Raw genomic sequence first — 11942 nt, 5'->3', positions numbered from 1 at the left:
TGTTTTGTCATAAATTGTACCTCTTTTTAGTTTCCTCAGAGCTTTCAAATTCTCAAAAAATTATTATTATGTGTGTTTCACAGTCTGTAACTTGATCATTTCTGGAAACTGATATTTTGAATTAAATTACAGCATACAATGTGTGCAGTATATAAAAACATCTTGCAATTATGAGAAGAAAAAATCTTCCAAAACTAGCAGTGAAAAATAGGGAAAAAGCATTTTCTTAAAAATTGGACCCAAACACTCTTCTTCCTTTATTTGTTACACATCACATTTATTAAATCGTTACACCAGTTGTTTCTTTTAGGCATAATATTAACACAGTTTCCAAGATTTAAATTATTCCATTTACATATATAAATATTAGATAATATTGCAGGAACTGCAGCTGGCATCTGCAAAAAAAAAACAAACTTTCAATTAGTCAGGGGGAATTCATTAGTGTCTCATAGCAAAAATAATGGATATTAAAGATTGTTGAGATGGGCAGAGCATGTAGCACAAATAGAGATGAGCTTGGCATTTTAGTTAGAAGCTCTAAATGAAAAGTGTTACCAGGGAGAAATATTTGAAATCGAGATAATAATATTTAAGTGAATGAATTTTAATTTGTAATGTGATGAATAACCATGTTAGGTGGGTCCCTGTCACCACAGCATGGCGCCTCCTCAGGTTGCGGATGGAGGAGACGGCCTCTAGGTATGGAGAGTAGCTGCGAATATATTGAATAAGCAGTCGCGGACAGCCGACAGTGGGTGGTCCATCAGCTTGAGAGTTGGGCGTGGGGCTAACGACTCCTCTCCGTAAATAATACGCTTGTTACGAAATGTCACATAGGGCCTCGGACCTGGACGGATCCTTTGGATAAACGTCCTAAGCTAAAGAAACAGGAAGGGCGATAGAACAGACTGTGGTAATTGTCGGGGATATCACTGCTATCAACTTCATACAAAATTGTATCTAATATTCTTCTCTCAAGGTTAAGTCTATATACAGATGAAATTATTGGATATCATCGTTCTGGATTTCGGCGTAACAGATCAACTACAGATCAGATCTTTTGCATTTGTCAGATACTGGAGAAAAATTGGGAGTACAATGAGACAGTACATCAGCTGTTCGTAGACTTCAGGAAAGGGTATGGTTCAGTTAGGAGGGAAGGATTGTACAGCATTCGCATAGAGTTATGGGTACCCTTGAAACTAGTTAGGCTGATTAAAGTGTGTTTAAACGAAATATATAGTGAAGTCTGTATAGGTAGACATCTGTCCAGTAATTCTCATATCCAGAATGGTCTACAAGAAGGAGGTGCTTTATCGCCAGAACTTTTAAACTTTGCTTTAATATATGCCATTAGGATGGTCCAGGAAAACCAGGAGGTACTGAAATTAAATGGAACACAAACTTCTATTGACGCTGGTAAGGAGGTTGGTCTAGAAGTAAACACAGAGAAAACTAAGTATATGTTGCTGTCTCGTCACCAGAATGCAGGAAGAATCATGACATAAAGGCAGCTAACAGATGCTTTGAAAATGTGGTACAGTTCAGATATTTGGCAACGACAGTAACAAATCAAAACATGATTCAGGAGGAAATTAAGAGGCGATTGAACTCGGGTAATGCTTGCTACCATTCAGTCCAGAACTTACGTCTTTTCATCTGGTGTCAGAAACATAAACAGAATATACAAAACTATAACTTTGCCTGTGGTTCTGTATGGGTGTGAAACTTGATCTCTGATATTAAGTAAGGAACACAGACTGAAGATGTTTGAGACCAGGGTGCTGAGGAGAATATTTGGACTGAAGAGAGATGAAGGGACAGGAGGCTGGAGGAAACTGCATAATGAGGAGCTTCATAACTTGTATTCTTCTCCAAGTGTAATTAGAATGATGAACTAAAGGAGGATGAGATGGACAGGGCATGTAGCATGAACAGGGCGAAGAGGAATGCATATAGGGTTTTGGTGGGAAAGCCAGAATTAAAGAGACCACTGGGAAGACCAAGACATAGGTGACTGGACAATATTAAAATGGATGTTAGATAGGATGCAGTGGAATGGACTGGATCGATCTGGCTCAGGATAGGGACCAGTGAAGGAGTTATTTCAAGGCACAGGCAAATCACACGACAGACAATAGTCTTGAAGAAAGATTGTAGTGTGGATATATTTTTAAATAGCAGACGGAAAGACAAAAGATGAACTGAATGTGGCAAAGTTTCCCCTAGTTCAGTCTGTTCCTGATATTTACTTAATGCTCTGCCCTCTGGAATTGCGTGTATACTCCCTAAGCTTACATTTGAGTGTGAGGCAAACGACAAAAGGGACAAACCTGTCTAGAAGGTCCTTAAGTTACCGGTTCGTTGCTGACCTATCAGGGACAAGCTTTACAACCAATTGCAGAATCTGCAAAAAAAAAAAAATCGTTTTGATTAATAAGAGTAGGCCTGCATATAAAGCATGATTAACCTCTAAAATATTATATAATTCGCCGATCATGGTGGCCGCGCTGTCTAAGCATGAACTATCTTCGCTCGCTTGAAAGCTGGGATCCTGAGTTCGAATCCCGCTTTAGACATGGATGTCTTTGTGTTGGTTTATGCTATGTTTATGAATATGTCAGAATTAGACTGCAAGAAACATGTAGAATAATTCTTACCTTGCGAAAAATCGGTTCTAGTAGTTGAAGTATATCCGCTTCCCTCTGGCACGTAGCCTCTGTTGCAAAACACAATTTTTAGAATTGTTTAGACTCCTTACTTTGTAATCAGGCAAACACTGAAGCGCCACACGTAAATACCGAAGTTACGACAACGTGCTGCCTGTTTGGGGTGATGAATATGGAACAAGGGGTGACTTATAATTAGGAGGGTAAAAACCGAAGAAATTTACTTCGTTCGCCAAGAATCTCACATGATGTCACCCGGGACCCGGAAAGGAACCAAGACTCCTCGGTGGTAACGTTCCCACCTCATGACTCGAGGCACGTGGGTTCAAACCTGGCGGAGGTCGTGGAATTTTTAAGGGCGGAAAAATTCAGGGAACAAGTCCTCCGGGAGGGACTTTAAGCCGTGGGTCCCGTGTCGTAGATTTACGGCACGTAAAAGATCCTCATGTCTCTAGGAGACCTCTGAGCAAAATTAGGCAACAATTTCCCGCCCAAGTAGTTTCCAATGCCTCTGGTAGATGGGGTACATATCATGTACCGACGGCCGACCTCGTTGGCTGAACGGGGCTGATAGCACGCACCAGTACCGGTAGGGTATGGCGACAGTAGAAATTAAAGGGGGACGCACAATGGACCAATAACTGGTCTAAGTGCATGGGAAAACCCACACCCTCCAATAATAATAATAATAATAACAATAATAACAAAAAGCAATAAGACTCCCCGGTGAGGAGTGATGTTCCAAAATTCCAGGGGGATATTGTAAGTAAATAAACCGAATCATATTCGACTAAACGGGGATATTCTTGGGAATCTGATAGTCGCCCAAATAGTCAAAGAAATTCCCTATCATTTATGGGGCCCAAAGGTCCACCGCTATATTCACCATAGTACACAACTGGGTAACATTCTGAGTTAGCTGAATCATATAAATTTCTTTCTTAAATTCCGTCCCATCGCAGCAACAAAACAGTTGCTGTTTAAAAGTATTTTGCTATATTTTTCGGCATTTTAGAAAGCCATCATCAGGCAAATACACAATTAAAGTGTTCTTAAGCTACCGAATTGCATACAATATAATTCAGTGCAGTGTTGGATTTTCGACAGTATGCCTTAATATAATAATATAAAGCATAAAATACAATGAAAGATAAAGATTTTAAACGGGATAAGTTACATAATTAAAATATAATTAAGAACTATACATATAATTAGTCATAATTAAGGTAGGTTGTTGTAGTCCTAATGTTATGTCATAGAGTTTTTGCGGACATATGGCGTCAGTTCTCTTGCATGTGTACACGAATGAAATGGTTAAAATGCTTGGAGGCCCGTTGGTATGCGTGCAGTATTATACAGTTTTGATATTGTTTAACGGGTACGTCTGTTTACGTGTATTATGTCCGGGCTGGTAGGAAGGCGGATTGCTAAGATTTGCAATGAGGTAACTGGAATTTTCAATTGACCTAATCCTTCCACCCGCATTGTGACCCTGGGGTCGACTCAGCATCTAACAGAGATGAGTATCAGGAATCTTCCTGGGAGTAAAGGGCGGTCGGCACGTAAGGTTGACAACCTCACCGCCATCTGTGAGCCGATTGTCTAGAAAATGTGGGAGCCTCGTCATCTCACAACCCTATGGGCCTCCGCGGTCTGTTACAGGGATAGCTTGGCCGCGCCATAGCTCAAGCGGTTAGTCTCTGGCTTCCCACCGCGGCGGTCCGGCTTCGATCCTGGGTCTGGTCAAGTGGGATTTGTGGTGGACAAAGTGGCGCTGTGGCGGGTTTTCTCCAAGTACTTCGGTTTTCCCTGCCAATCTTCATTCCACCAAATTCTCCATCATCAAAATCACCCGGGGTGGGTACAATAGGCCAGTCAGTGGCCGACGTGCCAAGTGAACCCAGTTGGACTCCACCCTCCACTAAGCGAATTAAAAAAAAATAGAGGGATAGCTTTAACTTTAACTTTACCGAGCGGGTTGGCTCGATAACGCTCTTGACCTGTTCTGGAGGTGCTGGGCTAAATTTCGGCTGAGATACCTTCTGTATTGACAGGTTTTCCTCAGTCTCTCCACGACAATCCATGAATAGATTAGATCACACCGCCTCATTTCAAGGCTACTCAAATTAATCATGCCCCCCATTGTACCCTATATGGTTTAGATACTGACAGAGTCAAGAAATGACCCACAAAAAAGGTAAAGATATCCCTGTGAGAGACCATGGAGGCCCATAGGTTTGTGAGACGTCAAGGCTTCCACATATTCTAGACAATCGGCTCATAGATGGCGGTGAGGTTGTCAACCTTATATGCTAGCAGCCCTTTACCCACAGGAAGATTCCTGGTAGTCATTTCTGTTAGAGGCTGAGTCATGGTGTGGCTAGAAGGATTAGGTGAAATGAAAAAATCCAGTTATCTCATCGGGAATCGAACCCGCGACATTGCGGCTTACAGTAAAGCAATTAAGCAAATGAAGTCTGTTCTACGAAGAAAGCAGTCTTCTGGGATGTAGCGCCGTGTAGATATTGTGTTAACCAACGTTTCGGAGGAACGCATCGCCCCCAACTTCAGGGTAGAAGAAAAAAAGAAAAAAATCCGCAAGCGAAGAACCATTGAGAGCAGGAGCCAACAGACTGTTCTAGATAAATTGAGGGAGGATGAAATATGAAATGAGTCACAAAACGACCTTAGGGCAACTTACCCACAGAGAAGATAGCAATGACGAGCGCAAAGAAGATAACTGCCTTGGTGTACATGTCTGCCCGATAGCTGTGACCGTTTGCTTGTCGCTACACCCAGCAGTGTAACTTATAAAGGCCTGTGTTTTCTGTCCAAGTGCAATCGGTATCTGTGTAAAGTTGCCTTATCGTGACGTTTACCCTATCACAGCACACAGAATGATGTTTCCCTAGATAGACACTGGCAGGTTGTGCCTAATCGTCCCTCGCTGGCGATAAGCAGTGTGTTGTTTACACCGCAACAGCGACTTCTAACTTTGCTGTTGTGATAAGCAGTTCCGCTTCGCTATACACACCCGCCGCCTCCAGAATTTTGAAAGGAAAAATTAAACTGAAAAAGGAAGGAGCTGCATGAAATATTAATGTGAGAAACTGAAAGGAAAAAAGGGAAAATTTGTCCCTCTGCTGAACTAATGAAGCACTACGTCACGAAGACGTATGGGGGAATGGATGTATAGATCCACGTTTCCTTGACCTCGGCACTAGCTGGAGGTAAGTGGTCAGGTTCACGTCCCGGCCGCTTTATCTTCGGTGAAAGAGTCCTTTGTACCCATTGTATAGGAGGTTGGGTGGACCCCAGAGCCGGTCTGGACGACGTGGAGAAGAGAAGATTCTTGACCCTACCGGGACTCGAACTCCGACCACTTGATCGTCAGTCACTATACCGACTGCACTATGCCGGGCATTGAAAGTAATTCAATATCCTATTCTATGCTGAATACTCTAGGCTGGTCAGTAGAAACAATCTTGCGTTGCTTAAACGAAATTTGTAAATAAATTTGTTGTTAGTACTGCTAGTGCGTTCAAGGATCGGAGTCCAAGCCAGCTCAGTCTCTCATTAGGGGCACTGGGGTCGTGGGTTCGAATCCCACTCAAGGCATGAATGTTTGTGTGATTTATTCTGTGTTTGTGGCCTTGCGACGGGCTGATCCCCCGTCCAAGGAGTCCTACCGATTGTCTTAAGATTAAGAAACTGAAGTGAAACGAAGCGTTTCACGTATGCCCGATGCTCCAAGTGGGAGCAAGAGGAAAGAAAGAGAGAAAGAGAGTATCTAGCCTATTTTATGTTTTAAGGAATTTGTTGGTACAGTACCTATATATATATAGGTACCTGTATATTTCCGACCGGTTTATATGTGTCACTTCACAGTCACCTTCTACGGTCGAAATGTGTAGTGCGCAGACGCAAACAGCACAACACGTGTTGGACTTGAGGATCTCACAGCGGTGACTTCGAAGAGTACTAACATCTTCTGGAATGTGACGTTATGTAGTCCGTTTAAGGTCAGTTGATGTTTCGAAAGCTTGCCACCTGCTTTCACGCTGGTATCTTACACAGCTTATTCTACCCTAAAGATGGAGGCAACACGTTCCTACGAAACGTCGGTACTCTTCGACACGACATTTTTATAGGATAAGTCTGTGGGATTGTTGATCTCAGACCTTGAAGAAATATTCACATTGCGTTTTACGTTTTACCTAAAACTGGTTTCAGAGAGTAATGCCTTTGTGTTACAACGAACTCTGCAGCGGCAGAGGCGGGATAAGGGAGGAACTTAGACTTGAGGGTGTTTGAGAACAGGGTGTTGAGGAGAATATTTGAACCAAAGAGGGATGAAGTGACAGAAGGTTGGAGAAAACTGCACAGTGAGAAGCTTCGTAACGTGTATTCTTCGCCAAGTATAATTAGAATGATCAAGTCAAGGATGGTGAGATGGGCAGGACATGTAGCTCGCATGGGGGAAGCGAGATACGTATAGCTTTTGATGGAAAAGCCAGGAGGAAAGAGACTACAAGGAAGACCAAGACGTAGATGGGTGGATAATTAGATCTCAGAGCGATAGTATGGGATGGTACGGACTGGATTGATCTGGCTGAGGATAGGGAGCAGTGGAAGGCTCTTGTGATCACGGTAATGAACCTTCGGGTGCCATAAAATGTTGGGAAGTTCTAGAGTAGCTGTACAACTGTCGGCTTCTCAAGAAGGGCTCGGTTCCATGTAGTCAGTTCGTTAGTTAGTATCAGCAGAGTTTTTGTTTGGGACAGACAATACTGCCTGTATGGTGAAGTAAACAGAAGAATAAGCACAGCTGAAAGACCGTACATTTATCCCTGGTATTAGTTAATTAAGCAGCACGCCATGTAAACTGACCCCGACACTAGTGCTTAGCTTCACGTCCCAGCCGCTTTACTCCCCAGAGAAAGCCCCCCCCCCCGTTCCCATTGTATAGAATGCTGGTTGGGCCCCGGAGTCAGTTTGGACGCTGTTAAGTTGAAAAAACATTGCCCTTGACGGGAATCAAACCCAGGCGTCCAGCCCGTAGCCCATCGCTCTACCAAGTTAGTTGTTCCGAATCCTCTGAAAAGAATGTATGTATGAAAGTCGTGTTGGCAGTTTCACTTGTTTATCAGTGAAGGATATTTGAGTTCAATAGTGTTGAGTATGCAGTCCAGGCGTGTTGACATTTTTCGTTGAGTCAGTGAACTTATACCCAGACTACACGACGTCATATCTCAGAAAACAATCGACAATCAACACATGATAGCTTCAAGTCTAACTGACCTGTTACCAGCCAACAGCGTATGATGTACCCGAGAGAAATCGTGTCGCTATGAAGCTAAGACAACTGGCGTCTTCTTTGCTGTCGAAACGTCTGTAACTTGCTGTAGGCATCACTTCATCACGTAATGACGTCATATGCTGCAGGTTAGCCTTGAGTGAGTTGGGATTTGAGGTTATCACAGCGGTTACTGAAGAGTTCTGACTTCTGGGAAGTAATGCCTCTTGCAACTTGTTTTGAGCTGGCTTCTTGCGTCACCGTAAAGACGGAGATGACATGTTTCTCCGAAATTTAAGGTCGATTTTCACCAGACTGCACATGGTTATATCCCAGAAGATAGAATTCTGTCATCCTGTTTTGTTTTGTTGAATTTTAACCTTCTTTTTAACATATATTAATGATAAAAAGTGAAGTTGACCGTGTGATTAATTAATTAAGCAATATACCATGAAGGACCGCCTCTGTGGTCAGGTGGTCAGAGTTCCTGGTTACAGATCCAGAGGTCCCGGGTTCGATTCCCGGCGCTACCAGATTTTCTGAGAAGTGGAGGGTCTGGAACGGGGTCCACTGAGCCTCATGAGGATAACTGAGGAGCCATTTCAAGGTAATAGCGGTCCGGTCTAGAAAACCGAGATTAACGGCCGTGGGGATCCGTTGCGCTCACCACGTTACACCCTCTATCCGCCAAAGTTGGCACTGACTTCGCCGACAAGCGGCTGTCGCTCGGTCGGCATAGTTCTCTTGCGGACTACAGGCCGTAGAGTTTAGTTATATGCCATGAAGACAATTGAGCAGAGGAGGTATTGCTCCACCATTCTTGGCCTCAGCACTAGATGGAGGTGAGTGGTCAGTTTTACTCCTCGTCCGCTTTACTCCCGACGAAATGGCCACCGGTACCCACTGCCCACTGGGTGGGCACCAGACACTGGGAAGAGAAGAAAATATTTCCTTGCCGCAAATATAAACCGGGTCGTCGCTATACCGACTGAGCTATCCTGACTCCTCATATTAATGATGCAGAATTCAATTACTTCTGTATAGGAATATGGGTTTATCATTTTCAACTTTGTACCAATAAAGAAGAGTGACCCACAAAACATAAATCAGCCCGTGAGAGGGCTCGCGAGCCGAAATAATTTCCCAGCTCTTCTCTGCATCGGTACATACGTAGTTAAAAGGAAAAAAGTAAAGCTATCCCTGTAACAAGCCGTGGAGGCCCGTAGGGTTGTGAGATGTTGAGGTTCCCACATTTTCTAGACAATCGACTAATAGATGGCGGTAAGACTGTCAGCCTTACGTGCCGGCCGCACTTTACCCCCAAGAATATTTCAAAAAGATTCCTGGTACTCATTTCTGTTAGAGGCTGAGTCGATCCCAGGACCATAGTGCGGCTGGAAGGTTTAGCTCAACTGAAAAAATCCAATGACCTCATCGCGAGGCGTAGCGTAGTGAAGTTTGTTCACGTCACTGAAACACTGGGGTCCATCTTTTCGTTACTTTCTGTCCACCTTTGTCTCTTATTCTTTTTCTATTCCTCTTCCTCTTCCTCTTCTTTCCCTTTGTTCCTCTATTACTTGGGTAGAGTGGAAAACAGGTTGGGTGGGTGGTTGGATTATACAGGGCCAATCGCAGGTTAGATGTTGAAACCAACGAACACTAGAGAGGTGACTTGGTTTAGAACTCGCCTCTTCTCCCCCCCAAAAGTCTGTACTGGCGCACAGGGTTGATTTTAGGTCATTAACAATCATTTTCAAAAAGTATGTATTAAAACGTATTGATACTGTCACATACTCTTATTAGGTGTGCGTGCGTGACTACAGACGGGGTATGGATTGGATATTGGATTTATTGACACCACTCGGAACTACAAGTAACTACAGCGTTATCGCTAATCTTCACCTTTATAAATCACCAGGACACGCTAAGTATTCTCAGTCTTCACTAGTCGTATCCTGGCAACGGATTTATAAGAGTCTCACTGTAACTGCAGCACACATAAATTCTTCTTTTCACAACCGGATTTCCAAGTCAACTGAAGTCGCAACCCTCAACGAACTCTCTGGATTTTTCAATCACCTGCCAACTGCCAACTCCGGAACTCTCAAACCATTTCCGTGCTGCACCTGCCAACTGTTTCGTTTCCATCTGTTCTCAGTTGTCTTCGACTGCCCGTTCTCAATTAACTCCCAGTTACTCAGATTTTCTTTACGACTGGCGGTTTACCCCCAATCAGTTCGTCTTGGCAACAAGCCCCTTGAGACTCATGACCAATATTTTTTAACTTAACGCTTGCTGTCATAGTCCTTTAGTAACATCGTCTCTGACGATAGGATCGTCCTCGCCAGCGCAGTCATTCACAGGTCCGAGCCCCGCGAGACTCATGACTACATTTTACCTTCTCGCTTTCAAGACCCCTAACCTAGAGAGCCAGGTCCCCGTATTTATACCCCCAGGTACAGGGTAGCCCAGTTATACCCCCAGGCACTGGGGTCCCTTTTTTCCCATTCACTCAGCTGGCCTGGGGCACTCGTTAAACAGGCTTGGGGCGGACCCAACAGAAACATCGTTTCCTAATAATCCTTCCATTCTTGCTTGCGTATTGGTTGCTGCGGGAACGTGTTTACCGAGCCGTTGCTCTAGCTATGAACGTGAACTCCTCCACTATTCAGGCTTTCGGGCGTCATGTCACAGTACGTCTCTTTACTTAATGGAAAAGTTGGGATCGATGTGAACCGAAATTAGGTGCGTATTTTGGTGCAGAACCCCTCAAAATACTGAATATAATCGAGGTTAGGTCAGTAATTTTGGAGATTAAGCATGCGGACGAACAAAGAGAGACACGACTTTTATATACATTGCTGATATTTGAGGTTCTCAGGTCAGAATTCCTGACTGACTGGCTGGCTAATTGGTCGCCTGACTGGAATGCTGGCTGACAGACTGGCTAGCAATCTGACTGACTGACTGACTGGATTGGTGGCATTGTTTTCTTGAGTGCCATGTTCACAACTTATCTACTCAACTTCCTGCATATCTGTCAACTATATTTTCGAATCGAACTTTTATACTTCTTTATTGTAAATTGTTTTGCTATTTCTTCTCCACATTGGAGACTCGTAAAACCAAACCCTCCCGTAATTAGGTCTATGGTAGAGTTGACTCTGTGCTTAACTAATTAAGCACTACGCAATGAAGACATATGGGGGAGTGGATGCAGTGGCGGCTCGTAGCTAAAATTAGTGGGGGTGCTGCTCCGGAAGCGCACAGTTCCATACAAAGATTTGGCTACTGACATTAAGCTTAAGGATTATATATTGTATTGTACAAGTATAAAGAAAGAATTAAAGAAAAGAGGACTCATTATATAAATGTTATCGATAATATCAAGTGGAAATTGGGGGTGCTGCAGTTCCACAGTGCCTGTACACGGGCCGCCCCTGAGTGGATGTATGGATCTACGTTTTCTTGACCTCGGTACTAGTTCAGCTTCACGCCCCGACCACTTTACCCACCGGGGAAAGAGCCTCCGGTACTCTTCGGCTATGAGGCTGGGTATGCCCCAGAGTCAGTCTGGAAGACGTGGAAAAGAGAAATATTCTTGACCCTACCGGGACTCGAACTCTGAACATTCGGTGCTCTAGCCCGTAGCTAGACGCTATACCGACTGCGCTGCCCCGGCTCTTTCAGTAAAATACATAAAACTCACAGTCTAAGAGCCCCTCTCCATGTACTCCTGTCATTTCATCTGAACTTTGCTTTCAGATACATTCCAATTTTGTTCTTCCTTTGATGTAAGAGAATGTAAGAATGTAAAATTGTTTTTCTTAGTTTTCAGGAGTAGACATATTTTCGCAAGTTTACCCAAATAGGCTGGAGGATATGGTGAGGGGAGTGGCTGAATAAGAATAGTGATTTTAGTCATGATAAAATGGAGGCAGGACAACTGAGTGGGTTAATGACTTCGAACATTA

At 43.7% G+C, this 11942-nt stretch overlaps 1 long non-coding RNA gene across 1 annotated transcript; it reads right to left on the bottom strand.

Annotated features, from left to right (window-relative positions):
* Positions 1–246: 246 nt before the first annotated feature.
* Positions 247–5609, bottom strand: LOC111873477. The gene is made up of 4 exons (XR_002844390.2): positions 5374–5609; positions 2664–2722; positions 2337–2410; positions 247–398 (listed from the first exon to the last, which is right to left on the bottom strand). It is a non-coding gene; the product is annotated as an uncharacterized LOC111873477 (long non-coding RNA).
* Between the last annotated feature and the right edge of the window lie 6333 nt (positions 5610–11942).

This window comes from Cryptotermes secundus, unplaced genomic scaffold, assembly GCF_002891405.2.
Source record: "Cryptotermes secundus unplaced genomic scaffold, Csec_1.0 scaffold380, whole genome shotgun sequence".
In the NCBI taxonomy this organism is placed as follows: Eukaryota; Metazoa; Arthropoda; class Insecta; order Blattodea; family Kalotermitidae; genus Cryptotermes; species Cryptotermes secundus.
This window is presented reverse-complemented; position numbering and strand designations above follow the sequence as displayed.